This window comes from Onychostoma macrolepis, chromosome 25 (genome assembly GCF_012432095.1).
Source record: "Onychostoma macrolepis isolate SWU-2019 chromosome 25, ASM1243209v1, whole genome shotgun sequence".
Lineage (NCBI taxonomy): Eukaryota > Metazoa > Chordata > Actinopteri > Cypriniformes > Cyprinidae > Onychostoma > Onychostoma macrolepis.
The window spans coordinates 8,713,637-8,733,560 of NC_081179.1; the positions used below are offsets into that span (position 1 = coordinate 8,713,637).

The 19,924-nt window shown below is 37.0% G+C and overlaps 1 protein-coding gene across 1 annotated transcript in view; it reads right to left on the reverse strand.

Moving 5' to 3' along the window:
* lrp5 (low density lipoprotein receptor-related protein 5) overlaps positions 1-19,924 on the reverse strand; it is a 77,592-nt gene that overhangs the window by 28,140 nt on the left and 29,528 nt on the right.

Here is a 19,924-nt window from a genome sequence, read left to right on the forward strand (position 1 = left end):
TATGTAAATACAAAATAAATGTAACTGCAGTTACTGAGAAAACGTGTAATTAACAGTTACTTGTGACAATTACAAAGGGGGTTACATCTGAATATATTCACACATACAGATTTAATTGATTTCTTTCCAAATTGCATTGACTGCTCGAAAATATGAGACACCAATGTTTCAGGAGTTTAGGCCATGCTTATTCGAATTTCAATGTATGATTTTAAATCAGTATTTAACCTCAGAATGATCGCAAAGTAAAAAAAGAGGTGCTAAAAACTGATTTTGTGGTGGCGGTGTTCTAAAATGACATTTTGATCATTTTAATTCAAATGATAAAAGATTTTGAATGTCTGACAGCAATCAGTATTGAATACTACTTTAAGGTTAACCCTGCCTGGTTTAAATGCTTGAAAATGAATAAAATAATTGAAATAGTTACACTACTTATTGCATGTTAAATAGGGTAACTTGTGTAACTATTACATTTCCAAAGTAACCTTCCCAACACTGCTTTTAAGGTTTAGGCCCACATGGTTTTAAACACATTGTTTTCTCAAGCTTCAGAACAAAAAAAGCAAGGTTTGGCCCAATTTTCCCATAGCCGCCTTTAAGTGAAATAGGAATTCTTTCCACTTGTGTAATCAGGAGTTTTATTGGATGGCATACCTTGCCGACATCTGTTTCCCCTTTTCTGCACAGCGTTGGACATTGTTCCTCTTGCACTGACCCCTCCTGTCCACTCCACCACTGCATCCCAGCAGCATTCCTCAAATCTCGTTCTATGAACTCAATCTAGCTTGCTCGTTTCTGCGGGAGTTGAGTGAAAGGGAAAGGGTGGAGTACTACAAATCTAATTCGCTGATCTCTCGCAAAACCATGCATGTTTGTTCAAGAGATCAAGTTTGCAGCTGATCGATTTAGAACCCCAGCGAAGTTTCTGGAGTATTTCTGGAGTGTTTAAGGGGGATGGGAGAGTGAAATGAGGGGAAACTGACTGGGGGAAGGTGAGGCCCATAGAAACGCATGGCTGCCAGTACACACAGAGGCTGTGTGTGTTTAAGGAGCGGCCAGCTGCCCGAACCCCCTTTAGACCCCAGCAAACACAGGAAGGTCTCTGGAGGTCACCCAAACACACAAAAGCAGGCACTGGGGGGACAGAAGACTGAGATTTTAGACACAATGCTAAAAACTAGTAGTATATAGAACACTTACAGAGAAGCTGAATGCGCCTGTGGTGTAGTTAACAGGAATGAAGAAGTGCAAAAATAACTAAATCAAGCAGTTAAATTAAAATAGTTCTTTATATTTTCTGAATATATGTCTATCAGTTATTATATCAATAAGATGAAATAACCAAACCAAATAATTGCAAATTATTTATAATGAAAATTATTATGCATGTATAAACACATATATAATAAAAATTAAAAATGTAAAAATTTAGGAAACACAACTGTTTTCAACATGGATAATAATAATAAGTGTTTCTTGAGCAGCAAATCAGCATATTAGAATCAGATGACACTGAAGACTGAAGTAAAGATGATGAAAATTCAGCTTTAAATCACAGGAATAAATTACATTTTAAAATATAATCAAATAGAAAACAGTCATTTTAAAATGTAACAATATTTCATAATATTACAGTTTTTACTGATTTTTAAAATCAAATTGATGCAGCCTTGGTAAGCAAAAAAAAAAAAATCTTAAAATGAAACCCAAACTTTTGAATCAGTTGTGTGTGTGTGTGTGTGTATATATATATGCGCTAAATAATTAATAAGAGTGTAAAAATAAAACAAATAATGCTCCTTGTGGTAATTTCAAATTTTTTCACACTGCTAAATTCACAGCCTGACAAATAAATTGTACCACAAAAACACTGCACTTTGCTAGTCCTCCTGTCAGCAGGAGTCTTTCTTCTCGCTTACAAAAATGCTATTCATTTTTTAGAGAGACAATTAGACATGGCCATCGAAATTGAAAGAAGGGTGTGCCTTTTTTCTCTGACTGCCTTTTTTCACTTCACCGAGACTTATGTGCTGAGAATACAGAGTGCGAACCCTAATTTTGATGAGGAAAAACATAAAAAGTACACAACAAAGACCCCCAAAAAAAGTCTCATCAATAACGACAAAAAGTCAAGACGCTGAGTTTTTTTTTTCTTTTTCTTCAAAGCCAGATTGTAAAAAGTGTCCTGGCACCAGGGTGCCAAGCAAATTCAATATGAAGGCAAACGAGGTGACAGCATGGCCTCCGAAAACACAGAGCCATTGAAAAAGAGAGAAGGACACAACAGAATTAAATGAAGGCTGAGCTCATCAAAAAAACATTTCTATGTATAATACAGAAATGCTAAACTCATAAAGGCTGTTTAACGCATCAGGATTGCTTTTTGTAACTTTCATGGTGTGCGTGTCTGCAAAAAGTCACTTACAGTAAGTACAAAAAGTCTCACTCTATGCCAAAATATTTAGCAAGAGAGCCTGCAAGCTGTATTAAAAAATGCATAAACTGGCAAGTATATATTTATTAATAGAGAGAGTTGATAGAAAACCATTTAAAAATCTATTTTTAAATTTACAAAATGCATAAAAAGTAACATTTTACAAAATGTAGTTTACTAAAACTATTATAGTAATAGTCACAAAATATTAATTTATTTATTAAATTATAAATTTTGCATATTATATGCAAATATTATATATTTAACTTATTTTGTGTCAAACAAGACACTACGACTCATAGCAACATATAAATTGAGAAACTCACTCTAGATAAACTAGAATGCATAGTAATTTTGAGATAAGAGAGGGACATTGGTTTTATTTGTTGTCTATGGGATTAAAGTGTTCACACGTCAAAACGACGATTGGACTGTGCATGTGAAACCTTGTAACACAGAATATACACATCCACTCGGATGCCAAACCCTGAGGAGGCACCTGCCAGATTTTTTCAATTACCCAGTCAAGAATAAAATCCTGCAAAATAACCACCCCTTTCTGCGTGAGCTTTGAAACATCATACGATTTCACCTGAGGTTTGGCCAGCTCTTCTGACAGGCCGACTCAGCTGTGGATGATATTATCTTTTTATCTGTTGTTTGCTTGTGTAGGCCAAGAACAGCACAGCCTTAATTCAAACAGAATGATCGGCCGCTGCTCCGCTCTCTTTTTTTTTTTTTTAAACCCAAGAGTCCAAATGCTCATGCCTCTCCGTTCTGCTTGGCGCTGCGTCTGCACTTCCTCTGACTTTGATAGAGCTCGTGGAGACAAGCGCTGAGAAAGTTCCCGATGAGAAGCACTGGTGGATCAAAAAGTGAATGAAAGATGCGACTTGACGGTTGTGAAATTGCAAAAATATTGACTCGTGTTCCTGCAGGTCATCTGCTCGCTGACGGCTCCCACGGGCTACTGGAGCCCTGAGAGGGAAGTTATCATTCCCATGGCCTCAACTGACAGCATACAACAGAAATCAGCTTGTTTAACAGTCAGTCTCTGATATTTATTATAAGAGCCACATTTGAGACCTTTTTTGGATGTCTTGAGAGATAAAAGCAAAATTAAAATGATATTCTAAATATTTAATCTTGCCAAATAAGATGTTCTAAAGGTCTGAAGACAAAAACAAAAGACAGACAATTGTAAACAAAAATTTTAATTAAGTTACCATGTCAATTAACATGTTAAACACTAGTTTCATTGAGTCTGTGACGCTTTCAATTTGGACGTAATGCCATTGAATCTGGCTGGCACCATCTCTGGATTTAAGGAGACACGTAGACCAACCTCGCAAAAATGCTGGTATCCTGTTTACTCGATTCATAAACAGGCCAACATAAGTAAGTACATCAACATCCGGTGGATATCTGCCATTACTTTCAGACGCTCAACGCTTCTTTGGGAGAAAAAAAAAAAAAAAACCTCACACGCCCAGACTCAGGGAGTAGAGCTCTCATGTTTTGACAAAGAGCAGTAAGATGAGAAGGTCAGACAGTCGAGAGGAAAGTATTCATCTAACCTAAACTGCCATAAATGCTACATTTAAGTTTATATAAATGGGACAGCAATGAAGTATCAAAAAAAAAAAAAAAAAGTATATTTTCTTTGCTCACACAAAAAAGTAGTGAAATTTCTACAAAAAAAAAAAGATAAACAGAAATAAAATGTCAATGTTTATATGTATATATTAGGGGTGTACGATATTGACAAAAAAAACAACAACTATATTTTCTGGGATTTTATCGATAACGATAGTTAGACGATATTTTGCGGTATGTTATTGTGGTATCTTAAGGACTACTGTGGACAGCTGACTCCTAAAGTTTTTGATATTCTTCATATTCTGTGTGGTGGTCTGTTCACACTGATAGAAATGAATCTTTTCCAATAAGTTTATAATTTACACATTTTATGGGCATTTTTACCTTTATAAAGCCATTTTTTCTAAAAGTGTCCATTATCTTTTGAGTCAAATTCTTACATTTAATCAGTGAATTAAAATAATAAGACTTTTGGGCTGTTACCAAGCAAATGAAATCAGTATCAACTAAATTCATCTTTGCAATGTAGAGAAAACACAGAAGCTGCATCTGAAGTGGCATTTAGATGCATTTACACACTGTTTAATGCAAGACATGAATGCATTTAACCTGCAATTACAAATTTCTAAATGTATAATGTTAAAGTTTTGATACATTAAACAAAAAGTTAAACACTGATATTTGAAATTATTTAAATAATAAAAGATACTTTGAATGTGAAATTAAAACCGCCAGCAGGAGGCAGCAAGTCACTGTCAACAAGTGAGTCATAGCGATTGAACCGAATCCTTTAAATGGTTGATTCATTCAGGAACGAAACGCCCTCATGTTCCTCAGAGACGCAAAACAGTGCTGTGGCTGTGTTTGGAGTGATTTTTGTTGTCGAAATAAAGCAAAAACAGGAAATAAGGTGTCTAAAACGTAAGTCTCTTAATTAACCTCTTGTTTATTGAACTATTGTAAAAAATTTTACTTGTAAAAAAGTCATTTTGGGAGCGTGAAGTTGATTAACTAGGCTATATGAAGTGGTCCAAAATAGCCTATATACATTTTCTGCCCCCATGTCTTTAATATTGTGTTCATTCTAAATGTAGTGCAAGTGCAGTGAAAGAACACTCTACGCACGTGCACTAGTCTAGACTTCACGTAATGAATGCGTGCACTCTGTAGGTGTGTTTTGAATGGTTTTGCAAAATACTCGATAAATGTCAAATCGCACATCGTTTAAACAACAATTGCGATATTAACGCAGACGATATATATCGCACACCCCTAGTATATGTATGTATGCATATATAAGAGATAAATGTCAATGTTTATCAGTGTTGGGCACGTTACTTTAAAAAAGTAATTAGTTTAGTTACTAGTTACTTCTCACAAATAGCAACTGAGTTAGTAACTGAGTTACATCATTATAAAAGTAACTAATTACCAGGGAAAGTAACTATTGCGTTACTTTTAAAAAAAATTTCAAATGTCAAATTTGGGCGCCCCCCAATATTAAATGTGTTAAATTAATGAAATGGACACTAAAAAGAATAAATTATTATTATAAAACATTGTACATTAATCTACACTATTTATCTACTGACACTTAGGATCAGTCAGTCAAGCATTATAATATAATATTATGATAATTTAATATTATATGATGATAGTACTTTAGTAATTAGAATAACCAAGTATGAATGCATATTTGTCATCAATATAAAACGCACTAAGGATTAATGAGCTGCTGGGTTCATGAATATTAATCACGTTGTCTGCGTTCGCTCAAACTGATTTGCTGAAATCAAAACAGGGACGATAATAGGTGAGCGCCAGCCAATGAGATTGTCGTTTGCGCATTAGTTCCGCCCACTACCAGAGAACCCGGCAGTTCTTAAAAGCTGAAGAATTCCAAAAGGAACTCCGTTATTTTGACAGGAAAATACAACAAAGAATATCGTTTACATGTAGCGTGTCAATTCTGCATGTTATGAAAGACTCTCGTGCTCTGTATCTTTCTTTGCGTGCGTGTATGTGAGAGAAAGCGACGGCGAGTCGTGCGCCTTCACACTAGAGTTTATGGTACGTCAAATACAGCTACACTGCGCATCCATTCAGATGAACTGAAAAATTTAATTCTAATAATATAATATAGTAAGGCCACATTTTATTGTCAGTAACGGTAACGGCGTTGTAACGGCGGAAACAGTAATTCGTTTGATTACTTGTTACGGAAAAAAATAATGCTGTTAGTAACGCCGTTTATTTATAACGCCGTTATTCCCATCACTGATGTTTATATGTATATATATATATATATATATATATATAAATAAATGTAATACTGTATTAATATATTATTAAAATACCATTAAAACACTTAAGATTTATTTTTTGCCATTTTTGCCTTTATTAGGATAGGACAGATTAGAACTGACAGGAAGTGAATTGGGAGAGATATAGGGGGTGGGATCGGGAAAGGTCTTCGAGTTGGATTCGAACTCAGGATGCCTGCAGCGCATATACATTTATAACTAAATAACTGAACTATTTTAAATTATATTATTCCAAAAACATTAATAATTTAGTATATAATGTATATATTAAATCATATATGTAATACAAATTCTTTTGTTATTCATAACCCAACATACAATTACAATACAATAACAAAAAGTTACTTTTAAAAGTAATGCATTACAATATTGAGTTACTCCCTAAAAAAGTAACTAATTACAGTAACTAGTTACTTTTTATGGAAAGTAATGCGTTACATTACTTTTGCGTTACTTTTTAAATATGAGCAGGGCTTGATTGTTTTTAATATAAGAAGTTCTATTTATAGCAAATGTGAAAGCCCTTTCACACCAAAAAGTGTAATGAATAAACCTCAGGTTGAAGGAAAAGTAAATTCACGTCTGTACAGTAGAACGCAAGAGAAGGTGGTTCAACACTCTTCAGCAATAAAAAAAACAAAAACAATGAAGCACAATTGTTAGTTTATCTAGTGTCAACTGGATCAAAGGTCAAGGTAGATACATGTGTGTTATTTAACATATTTAATTATTGCAGGTTTACGTCATATTCTGAGTTTGCATTTCACTGTTTGAATTCATTTTTGAATACTAAATCAGTTTTTTTGCGAGTGGGATGAATTAATGCATATTCACATTTAGTCTAGAACTACAGTAACATCATGTTCACACACAACGCCTCTGTACTTCCAATTTCTCCCAATATGGGGACAGGAGACTTGTCACTCAATAAATGGGAAAACAAAGTAACTGGCGTTACTTTTTTGAAAAAGTAACTCAGATATTTTCTTGTAAATTAAAAAGTAACGCGTTACTTTACTAGTTACATGAAAAAAGTAATCTGATTACATAACTCGCATTACTTGTAATGCGTTACCCCCAATACTGCTTACTACCTTTCGGGGCCTTGAACGTATTAGTAGCGTTGCTGTCTATGCAGGGTCAGAAAGCTCTTGGATATTGTCAAAAATATCTTAATTTGTGATCCGAAGATGAACGAAGGCCTCACGGGATTGGAATGACATGAGGGTGAGTAATTAATGACAGAATATTTTATTTGTAGTGTAGCGGAGTGTCTTTAATTAATAGACCGTGGATCACTTTCACAAACCACTGTGAAGCACCACCCTGACTGAAAGCAATGTTCTTTGACTCACGTAAGCTTTAAATGTTCCCACCCTGATCTGTCTACAGTAGTATGCTGCTCCGCCTGGGACATCCAAAGGTTTGACTAACCCGACCAGAAAGCTACAAGTTGAAATGGTGTCTCAATTGGCTGTAAATTCAGAAACAATGCGTTTTCTCAGGGGTACATATGGGATGCATTGTGAGCAGACAGCAGAGTCGACAGCTGCCGGTGACTGCTTACCACAACACTGCTGCAAAAAAAACTGGGACAACCGCTGCTGTATTACGTTAATAATCCGTGAACATCTCCAGAACAGGAGCGGAGAGCTGGGCGTCTTTCCCCTTCACTACCATCCCACTGACAGATGTGGGACAGTGGCGAACATCCCTCAGGAAATGAGATGGATTGTGGTGGCAATAACCGAGCTACAGGACAGGAACGACTAGGAGAGCTGAGTGAAACCAGGCCGAGGGTGCCAGACGTTACACTTTCACAAGTCTCACTGGTAATGTGAGAAAAACAGAGAAAGAGAATCCGCTTGTGAAAGCATGAAGCACTCATATAACATTTCTAGTGCAATAATGATAAGTGATAAACAGCATTTTGTAGTTGATAAAACAACGGATTTTACTTTTGTGTTTTAAACCTTTCAGTGTTACATAAAAGCTTAGAAACTGGGCTTTATAATGTTTACAAGCAATCTGATCAAATCTTAACTTGCAAAACAATAAAAATTTTCACTTACAAAATATGATAATCATAATAGCAGCAGGCAATAACATCATAAAGATTAAATTGTTATGTCATATATTGTTAAAATAGTCAGAGACTGAAGACGGCAGAGACTGACACAGGAGAAAAGAATTGTTGAATAAAGTAATTATTTTTGTTTTCTTTGCGCACAAAAAGTATTATCGTAGCTTCATAAAAGGTTGAACCACTGATGTCACATGGACTATTTTAACGATGTCCTTACTATCTTTCTGGGCCTTGAATGTGATAGTAGCGTTGCTGTCTATGCAGGGTCAGAAAGCTCTTGGATTTCATCAAAAATATCCTTATTTGTGTTCCGAAGATGAATGAAGGTCTTACGTGTTTGGAATGACTTGAGGGTGAGTAATTAATGACAGAATTCTCATTTTTGGGTGAACTATGCCTTCAATATATTGTGAACCTCTAGCAGAAAAGCAAGAGATTTTGGATTTGGTTTCTTATTATTTTCGCAGAGGAGTCCAAACCATCAGGGAGGTCTACGAGGTGATGTTATAATAAGTATGAATGCCACAACACTGTAAATCTAGCACTGTGCTCTAAACAAATGCTAATGGTTCTTTTTCAAGGGAAACCGACTTGGTCTTTTAAAATGTAACCATTAAAACACTTTATACACACGCAACCATCTACTCTTCTAATTCATCACGCTTAACGGCAATTTCGAGCGTTTCTGCAGTCCGTCAATGCCTTGCTGGCCTGTAAAAATCTTACATTTGAGCGTATTTGTTTTCTCAAACAAAATTACTAAAAAACAGCATGAGTGAAAGAATTGCTGGAGAGTGTGCGCGGCGCTGGCCACAGGAGACGGAAAATATTATGAAAGTCAGGTGTCTTTTATACCCCTATAATTCAAGTGAAACCGTGTATCCTTGGAGCCTGGAACATCAAAGTTTAAGACCTCATGGTGAAACAGCCAGCAACAGCAACAAACTGTTACCAGGCAATTAACTATAGTGCTGTTTGGCTTGGACTACCACTGGCTGGATTTGGCCTGCACAGAGGCGCAAACTTGCAATTCTGTTGCATCGGAGCGAATTCTAGTGAGAAAACTAGAACAGAGACCAGTCGCTGTAAATGCGTCATGGACACTAGCTGCATGTTACAGTTTTTCTGCCCAATGTTACAGAATAAGACATACTGTAACTGTATGTGTATGTGTATGTGTATGTGTGCAACTGAGTTGTACATAATATTCTATTCAAACGTACTATAATATGCCTCCTTCCTGCCTGGGAAGGAAGTTCTCTGGATGTCTGCCAGACTTGTGTGGGACATCCATCACCTGTAGGAACCGCATGTAAGCGGAGCTGCATTTGAAGCTCGCAGCCTCTTCAAAGCAGCTTATTTTACCACTACCATCCGAATCAAAACAGCCCTCACTCTGATGGGCCTTGGATGTGCCGCTAACTCATAGACAAAGGAGCTATCATTAGCATGGCCAATGTTTTAGCGAGAGGCCCCTCGCTGGAAAAACCCTGCGCAAATCAAGTTTCACGGCTCCTGCCGGCCACAATGTGCTAGGGCCATTGGTGCAAACGCTCTGGGGGGACTTTAGAGAAAAGCATTATTGATCCTCTTCACACTTATGTTTTTTTTGCCAGCATCCATCAGCAGACGAGCCCTCGGCCACCTCACATCGTTCCGCCGTAAATAAAGCCCTCTTTCAAGCTGTTGCTTTTCATTGTCACGGTGTTGCCATACTGAAGGGCCATCAAAATGCACTTCAGGATTCATTGTAGTCAAATGGCTTTATTGAGACGAAAATGAAGACTTTTACGAAAGGGAAAAAGGGAAGAATGTAGCTATTAAGCAATGTGAATGGACAGAATACAGAATAAATATACTGGAAAATAAATACACATAAAATGAAATACAAAGGTCTGACTGGTAGACATGCATCTATAATTTTTCAGATTTTATTTAGAATCTATTTGTCATTAAGTTTTTATATATTTTTTTATTGTAAAAATAAATTAATAAAATAATATATATACTAATAACAAATTTATAAATATATACTATTAATTTATATTTATATTTATATATATATATATATATATATATATATATATATATATATATATATATGTATATGTATATATGTGTGTGTGTATTTGTATGTATGTGTGTATATAGTAGTACTGTCAATCGATTAAAAACAAATTAATTAATCAAATTTTTCTGAAATTAATCGCGATTAATCCCACCTAACATTAAAGTTTTTAAATATACTTTTATATTGCAATAATTTCACATTCAATCTTCAAATTAATGTACAAACAACAAAGACAGTATATATTTTTTTATATTAGTTTAATGGCATCTTTTTCTATGACTGAAGGCCAGTATCACTGACACCAATACTACTGATTTCTCTGTAAAATAGCGCTTCGGACTGTAGCCTATAGACTATAGCCAAACTTCTAATTTAAGTGAACTTAAAACAATCTTAACATAAACCCATTATAATAAATGTCATATTTACCTGTGCCCTTCAGAAGAAATATACAGAAATTGATGTTGAAGTTATTAAACACTAAATTCTAAATTAAATACAGATGAATCCTTAAAGCTATAAAAGTTATTGATTCTTCTTTTTTCTTTTGTTGGGTAATGAACAGACATCACAGCAGCTGGTTATTAGGTTGTTTTTTCTTTAAGAGCTGCCGCTGCTGAACATGACGCGGATCTAACACGCATCATATTTTCTCTCAACTCTCTTCACCTTTTCTGACCCACTTCAGGTCTTAAATTCTCTATTAATGAGCTGGCGAGTTGAATCGGATGTGTTAGATGAGGGAGACTGCTCCAGGACACTTTTGAAAACCATTTTAGAGACATGTTCATAAATGTGACTCATAAAATATATTACATGCATGCACAGTTTTAAGGCAGCTTTAATCGCCTTTTTGGTAAATTCATGACTTAACTGACCGTGACATTGCATGCACGTAGTTTATTTTGCGCTTTGATATGAAAGAATACAGGCTACAGCCAGCGCCTTTGTGCATGCAGTACCATTTCTCATGCCTGGCGCTGAAATGAAGTGGAGCGTGTGTCTGAAACGTCTCCCGTTTGATGTGGTCGTAAAGATGTTCTGCGAATGAATAAATTAACTTCTTGTCAAGAGAAAAAGTGACAGAAGCAGCAGTTGTGAGTGGGATGGCCAACCGTAGTCCCGCCCCTGCGTTAATTGTGTTAAATATTTTTAACGCATTAAACTGAAAAGATTAATCGCCTGCGTTAACGCGCTAATTTTGACACCATAAATAAATAAATAAATATATATATATACACATATACACATACATACATATATATATAGGGGGTGCCACAGTACATGTATTCGTACCGAACCGTCACGGTACGGACATCTCGGTTCAGTGCATGAGGCCTTACAACGAATACAGGCAATTCACCCCAATCCAGAAGGGGGTGCCCGCAGTAATGCAATGCTGTTTGATAACCGCCAGCAGAAGAACAGCGAATGCCATGAGTGGCGCACTTGAAAACAAAGCCCCCAGACAGTGACCATGTGCTGATTCTGAATGCATCTCTCATAGACTGACAAAGGAATACACTTTAAAGGTTTGTGAACTCAACTGTTTGCGAAATGGAGCTTTATGCTCGTGTATCCTACCTCTCTCATTCGGCACAAATCAAAATATTCCATAATATTTCCATATTTGCGATGTAACGTATCTGAATGCTAAACTATTATTTATTACGTAAATTATAGGCTTTGTACTTCAGACGCGTTCCAACGGTGACACATAGGCGGGTGCGCTGATGTTTGTACTCTATTTTGATAAAGTACTTTAGCAATGCTGGAACTGATGTGTGTGTGTGTGTGTGTGTGTGTGAGACGCGATCACTTCAACCGTTTCCTTATACCAGCAGAATCAACTTTAAACATGTATCGTCTTAATGCACTGTATATTCTTTTATAAGATAAAGAAAACAAATAGGATGTTGCTTTCTGCCGTTTGAGTTTCCATTCTGTGAACAAATTAAGCTGGTCACAAAAATGAACTGAAACTCAGCATATAGGCTGTTATGTGTCACACTGTTCCCCCCCACCCCTCGTTTATCTGTTAACTAAATCAAATATATTTCAAGAATTTATTCCTTGTATGTATATATGTACTGCAGATATAAATATAAATAAATATAAATAAATAAATAATGTAATATAATATTTAGTATAACTACTGTACTACTCTGTTGAAAATAAATGAAAAGAAACAGAGCATAGTAGATTTGTTGTTTTTTTCCTGTTGTACCGAAATCGTATCGAACCGTGACCCCCGAACCGAGGTACGAACCGTGCCACCCCATATATACAGGTGCTGGTCATATAATTAGAATACCATCAAAAAGTTGATTTATTTCACTAATTCCATTCAAAAAGTGAAACTTGTATATTATATTCATTCATTACACACAGACTGATATATTTCAAATGTTTATTTCTTTTAATTTTGATGATTAGAGCTTACAGCTCATGAAAGTCAAAAATCAGTATCTCAAAATATTAGAATATTACTTAAGACCAATACAAAGAAAGGATTTTTAGAAATCTTGGCCAACTGAAAAGTATGAAAATGAAAAGTATGAGCATGTACAGCACTCAATACTTAGTTGGGGCTCCTTTGCCTGAATTACTGCAGCAATGCGGCGTGGCATGGAGTCGATCAGTCTGTGGCACTGCTCAGGTGTTATGAGAGCCCAGGTTGCTCTGATAGTGGCCTTCAGCTCATCTGCATTGTTGGGTCTGGTGTCTCTCATCTTCCTCTTGACAATACCCAATAGATTCTCTATGGGGTTCAGGTCAAGCGAGTTTGCTGGCCAATCAAGCACAGTAACACTATGGTCATTGAACCAGCTTTTGGTACCTTTGGCAGTGTGGGCAGGTGCCAAGTCCTGCTGGAAAATGAAATCAGCATCTCCATAAAGCTTGTCAACAGAAGGAAGCATGAAGTGCTCTAAAATTTCCTGGTAGATGGCTGCGTTGACTGTGGACTTCAGAAAACACAGTGGACCAACACCAGCAGATGACTTGGCAGCCCAAATCATCACTGACTGTGGAAACTTCACACTGGACTTCAAGCAACATGGATTCTGTGCCTCTCCACTCTTCCTTCAGACTCTGGGACCTTGATTTCCAAATGAAATGTAAAATTTACTTTCATCTGAAAAGAGGACTTTGGACCACTGAGCAACAGTCCAGTTCTTTTCTCCACAGCCCAGGTAAGATGCTTCTGGCGTTGTCTCTGGTTCAGAAGTGGCTTGGTAGCCCTTTTCCTGAAGACGTCTGAGCGTGGTGACTCTTGATGCACTGACTCCAGCTTCAGTTCTCTCCTTGTGAAGCTCTCCCAAGTGTTTGAATCAGCTTTGCTTGACTATATTCTCAAGCTTGCGGTCATCCCTGTTGCTTGTGCACCTTTTCCTACCCAAATTCTTCCTTGCAGTCAACTTTGCATTTAATATGCTTTGATACAGCACTCTGTAAACAGCCACACCTTTCAGTAACGACCTTCTGTGACTTACCCTCTTTGTGGAGGGTGTCAATGTTCGTCTTCTGGATCATTACCAAGTCAACAGTCTTCCCCATTATTGTGGTTTCAAAGAACAAGAGATACCCAGAATGTATACTGTAGGGATGGTCATTTATTCAAACTCAAATGTAAATATTCTAATATTTTGAGATACTGATTTTTGACTTTCATGAGCTGTAAGCTCTAATCATCAAAATTAAAAGAAATAAACATTTGAAATATATCAGTCTGTGTGTAATGAATGAATATAATATACAAGTTTCACTTTTTGAATGGAATTAGTGAAATAAATCAACTTTTTGATGATATTCTAATTATATGACCAGCACCTGTATGTATGTATATATATATATATATATCTGTGCGATATGATGATATGTATCCGATGGACTAAATAAAAAAATCTATCGTTTCATATTATGTTCTATCGTTTATTTCGTGGTGTCGCAAAATACATTGTTTACGGTAATACTTTTTAATCATTTGGATGAGTGCGATCTTTACACGCCACCCATGGGGCGTGAAGGGGAGACAGAACCAGGTGGAGAACGACCAGAACAAAACGAGGAGCTCGTTCCTAAATGAGGGACTACATCTGTAGCACGTGTTTTTAAGCACTGCAGTTTTAAAACAACTGATTTTAAGCCGTTGAAACACAAACAACAGAGCTCTATGCGTGCACCGTCTCTGTTTTTTTTGCCGCTTTATTAACTTTGAACGATTACATAAACACACTTATATGCGTCAGAATCCCCGTCTTGACAAGTATCGTCATAAAGACAGCGATTTAGGTCTTAAGAGAGAGGAAACAGCTGAAAGAGAAAACGCATAGCCTATGTAACAGTATATTAGATCCGGACTTCGGTCTTAAAGGGGAAGCTGTCCAATATTCGTTCTGTCTGCCATTCATATTAATCATAGCACATTGCTAGAAAATTTCTCACCGCTCTTGACTAAATCACTTTTGTAACTTTAATAAGAATAAATAATAATAAAAAATAATTATAATTATTTCATCACTGACTATTTATTTTCAGTGAGCTTGAGTTTTTTTTTTTTTTTTGTCTTTTTAGGCTTGTATTAGTTTGATATTGACATTGACATTGGTGACAAGGATTATGAAAATTATATGGTATCAAAGATTTTAATATCATAAAATATATATAATATAAAAAAGTGCTGTCAAACGATTAATCACAATTAACCACATCCAAAATAAAAGTTTTTGTTTACATAATATGAGTGTGTGCTGTGTATATTTATTTTGCATATATAAACACACACACATATTTAATGCAAACAATACAGTTCGAGCAAACTACCCTATGATGATGTCCTCTTCAGACCAGTGTACAAGATGTTTCCCTCAACAATATTTACATCTCTGCTTGAGACGACCCTAAAAAAGCCCTCCTGTTTTGCGCAAGTTCTGCTTCACTCTGTTCTACATATTTGTCTTTATGGGAACCCAGAGGGCACCCATGGCACTTCGCAATCAGGGTCACAAAAGACTCTGTGAAAGCAGAATCTACATAATTGCCCGACAAAGCAGGGGACTTTCTACACCAGGGACGGCACATCAGTCAAACGAGTTATCTTAAACATCTCTACACTGAGGGGGTGAATTGAGGGGGTCTGCGGCGACTTCTAAAGGGTTCAAAGGGGTGGGGTGAAGAAGGGGGTGAGTTTGACTGCTCGGAAAAGAGGCGAAAACACACGGCGAGAGCGACAGAAATGAAAGCCCCACAATTCCCATACTATTTAAGGAAAAAACCTTCCAATGCAAGTGCCAATAATCAAGCCTCCTTTTCAGACGTACAGGACCTGAGATGAAAGGGGATGTTCTTGGCACACATTCAAATGATCTTTCGGTCATTAAAGAGAACAGGCTGTGAAACTGAAACACCAGCTGGAGCTCTGTATTGTGAAGGTGAGGACATGTCAGGTGGTTGACCACAAAAGCAAATGTCCGTCTATGTAGTGAAATGTAAGGATAAAAACATTTTTTAGTGGCCATTTACATCATTCAAGAAATAGTTCACCTAAAAATTTTTGTCATTTACTCACATCCACAATTTCTGGAGACTGTGTAGGTCTACGCACTTACAGTAACTCGAAACTGAAGCTTTCAAGCTACAGAAAGAAGATAAAAGCATGAAAAAAGTATCTTAAAAGCGATTTATATGATTCATGCACTATATACCAAGTCTTATGAAATCATACTCATCTTTGTGTGAGAAACAGAACAATATTTAGATTATTATTTACAGATAATCTTCAGTGAGCTGTTAACTGCTGGACTGCTGAGTGAAGTGAAATCGAGAATTGAATCGTTCTGATTTATGAACGAATCATTGCGGCAAATGCAAAGCCTTTGAAATGAGACACAGCTTTAATATATTCAAGATTTTCAGTGAATAATGACTAAATATTATTCTGTTTCTCACACAGATGCCAAAAGTTTTCAGAAGACTTGGACGAAAGTGGCACTTCTGCATCTTTATTGATGTTCGAAAGCTTCAGTCTCTATTCATTTCTAATTGCATGAAAAAGTGGCCAGTCAATTCTTCAAAATTTCTCCTGTTGTGTGCTACAGAATTTTTTTTCATAATGACTTTGTTAATATTACCATTATTTCAGAAAAAGGAAAAAGATGACGGAAAAAGAGGGTAAATGACAGAACATTCAATTTTGGGTAAATTATCCCTATAAAACCAAATATGACAGCCATATACTATAAATAAAAACTGTCAAGCCTAAAAATCATGTTTCAAAAATAGGCTAGAGAAACTGCTACATGGTCCTTTCACAAACATGAAAAATTAACAATGGAAATGTCCTCAGCCCCAATTGCAATTCAACTTTTCAAGGAGGAAGGTAAAAAAGCCCTTTCAGACAAGGCCTATCACCAGCCGTGTTAAAGGGGGAAAAAAAGCAAGAAGGCAAGAGGGAGGGAGGAGGGCCCGAAAGCCTCCATCCCTCTATTTATAACCATTCAGGCAGTGAGCAGCCACATTCCAAATGCCAGAAGGCACTTTTCAAAACTCCTCATTTAAAACTTAATGTTGTTTTCAGCTCCTAAAAAAAGAGCCGCCCTCCCTCACACCCACCATCGACCAAAAGGAACCAAGTGGGTGAAAAAAAAAAAAAAAAAAAAAAAGGCAAACAGTAACATGTAAATGTGACTCTGTTCGGAGGCAGTCCAGAATCGGCCCTTTCAAAACAAAAAGGGCAGCTGAAATGAGGTAAGCGTGCATCAGTATGCAAAAAAAAAATCTTTAATGAGAAATTACTGATGGCCGGGCCGTGCTGCAACTCCAGCGATTAGCACTTCAAGGGCTTTTCTTCCTTTCAGAGGGTAAGTGGGCCAGCTAAAGAATGGCCTCCGCCTCCATTAAGGTGAATCTGAAGAACCCTTGTGAGAAAGGAGAACAGAACACACTTGTCAGCTGCTGGGACGCTGGGGAATGTGGCGCAGCCACCCAAAAAGTGCATCTGGTGCAGGGGTGGGGTGGTGTGCGTGGATGGAGGAGGACCTCCGCGAGATTCCGCCTCTATTCTGTGCAGCTTTTGTTCTGGAGTAGGCAGGGGGTCAGCTCTGAACACATGACCACAGGGCTTCCCTCCTCAGCCGGGCAGGAGAAAGAGTGCATCCCGAATATACCTTCAGAACACTTCCAAAGACCCAGTAAAATCACAAATAAGGCTTTTTAATATCTCAGTTTTTTCTCCTACAAGGTAATGAAATTTAATGGAGAGCAAATGAATAAAGTCTTCTGCTGAACAGATTTTTCTCTTTAGAAAATGACCCTGTCCATTTTAGAGTTTCAGAACTGTGCTCAGATCTGCCAAAAATATCAGTATGAACTGATATTTCTCATCAGATTCTTCTGATATCAAATTATCTGACAAATTGTCTCAACTGTTTTCATTTTTTGGATTTACACTAAGAAGAACCATTTAAGACAAAGCTGACATCGAGCAATAACAATGCCCCTCTGGGTGATAATCTCAACAGGACAGAACAACCACAAATGAGATTTCTTCAATGTTTCTCAGTTATAGCAATGCGAAGAAAAAGACCCAGAATTTCAGATTAGATCTCAGCAATGTCTCACACTGACATGATACAAAACCAAGCAATAAAATTGCAACATGCAAGCAATAATAATAATGCTCCTCTGGTGATGGTTGCCACAAACAATCACAAATGAGATCTCTTCAATGAGATTAAGTGGAGATTTGTGCATACATCTTGAACTTCACACCAGCATTATTCTCACATGTTTCTCCTCTAGAGTTTCAGAGAAGCTTCAGAGAATTATCTGAGCTATGCAAAATTATCTGAGCTATGCTATCTATGTTCATTTTACAGCAACAAATATCTTATCAATGACTCTTTTTATTTCTCTCCAGGAATTTTAGGGAGAAACATCCGAGACAAGGTTGTACAAATGAGCTCTTCATTAAATCTCCTGAAGCATGAAAGAACAACATTTGAGCAATGCAATGTTCCTGGGTGATGGTGAGTGAAAAGTCTGAATTTCAAATCCATCCAAATGTTGATTTTTATTGCTGGTTGGCTGAACTGACTACAAAACCTACAATGCAAATGTACCAAAGACCACCTTCTACAACTCTTTTTCTTGAGGAAAATGCGAGGAGGTTTTCGCTAAAACCAGTTTTGAAATTAGCAAAAATACAATCGCTAAAATGTATTTTTTTCCTATAGGAAATGCAGCTTTAAAACAGATTCCCAGTGCTCAGTAGTCCTCCATTGGGATGTTTGGTGGAGGATTATTCTAGAAGGTGTTGCACGTGGACTTCAATGAGCATCTGGCCTTTTACCGAGCTCAATCTGTCAGCAGGAGTGCCCTAATCCTCAACTCATTCAGCCCAGCTTTAACACAGGAAAACACCACCTCGCTCCTCCTTTTGACGGCCACAGAAAACACCTCTGCATCTCAAAGAGAGAGTAAAGCAGAGTGCACACAAACAGGGACTCGCGCTGAGTCTTGGTGGTGTTTTAGGCCACCCTTGCCCTGCCGTTCACCCTTGGCCCGCCTGTCCTACTGCCCCTTCTCTTTAAACGCCACAGCAGGGAACCTGGCAGATTAAAAAAAGCCCTGGGTTACAAACAGGTTAGTTGTGATGGCATTTTGCTTGCTGTGACTGTCCGCAAACTCGCTGTGAGTTCAGTGCATCAATAAATAATACCTACCCTTTAAATGCACAGTTTGAGAGCTCTTACCTAAACTTGCCATACACCTAGGTTAACAGGTTTATGAACCTAGACGACACCAGATCAACTGTATTGTTATGCAGTTCTAGTTTGAGCCATAACATACATAAATTGTTCAATTCGTAAACATTAGTCAATGCATTAGGTCCTCAGCTTTTATTAATATAGGTTAATATTAATGTCTACATATAATTCTTCACAGAATTGTAGAAATTATGTCTACATATCAGAGATTATTAGTCAGTGTAAAAAGATATTGAGAAAGCCAGGTTTGCAAAGGTTGCTGAGAGTCAGCGTGAGAAGAAAAGCAAACAAGCGCGAGAAAATAAGAGGGGGATGTTTCCTTAGCTTCTTTTGTGTTTACACTACAGGCTTTCAGGCATACTGACTGAATGAAAAACCTCTGTATTATGACACCCAGGGACCTGTGCCTACAGGTAGCTGACTAATTACACAATGCCAAAACCACGAAAACGCCCAGACCACGAAGCCTGTGCCACAAAAGAACAGACATTGAGGAAACAAAAACAGACGGAGAGAAATTATGACAGAATAAATCAAGACATTTGGTCTGAGGCCCGAGTTAGAATGCAAAAACAGAAAATAATCCATGTAAATATGAAACGTTACACAAGTAATCTCTTCAAATATACTTGAGGTTTC